Below are 597 nucleotides of genomic sequence, written 5' to 3' on the forward strand. Positions count from 1 at the left end.
GAAACTGAAAGAGCACCATGCACTGAATAAACACGTTTTAGTCACATATGGTTTCATCGCTGTCTTTGTGACTATCGCCATCTGCTTTGTCATGAAGCCCTTCTTTCCTTCTTTCTGTCTGTCTGTCTTCCTGTTTTCTCTCTTTCTTTCTGTTTGTCTTCTTCTCTGGCTGTCAATCTGCTTACTTTCTCTTTGCAAAGGACATTACTGTCTCTAAAGGATGCCCCGCTGGTAGTAGTCTGGCAGTCTGCCCCACACACACACGGCCCTCCCCTCCAGGTATGTGTGTGTGTGTGTGTGTGTGTGTGAGCAGGTGCATCTCTGTGTGTGTGTGTGTGTGTGTGTGTGTGAGCAGGTGCATCTCTGTGTGTGTGTGTGTGTGTGTGTGTGTGCGCGCGCGCGCAGGTGCCAGGCAATGGAGGGGACGGGAGTGTGTGGCATTCCTGACACTGTCCGCTGACAGGAGCCCATCTCTGATAAAGACGGGCACCACCAGGGCAGAACTGAGGGGACACGGGTGCTGTCAGGAGCAGGAAAGGAGGAGGAGGAGGAGGTGGAGGGAAAGATGAAAAGGGGGAAAGGGAAGAGGATGAGGTG

This window comes from Clupea harengus, chromosome 19 (assembly GCF_900700415.2).
Source record: "Clupea harengus chromosome 19, Ch_v2.0.2, whole genome shotgun sequence".
NCBI lineage: Eukaryota > Metazoa > Chordata > Actinopteri > Clupeiformes > Clupeidae > Clupea > Clupea harengus.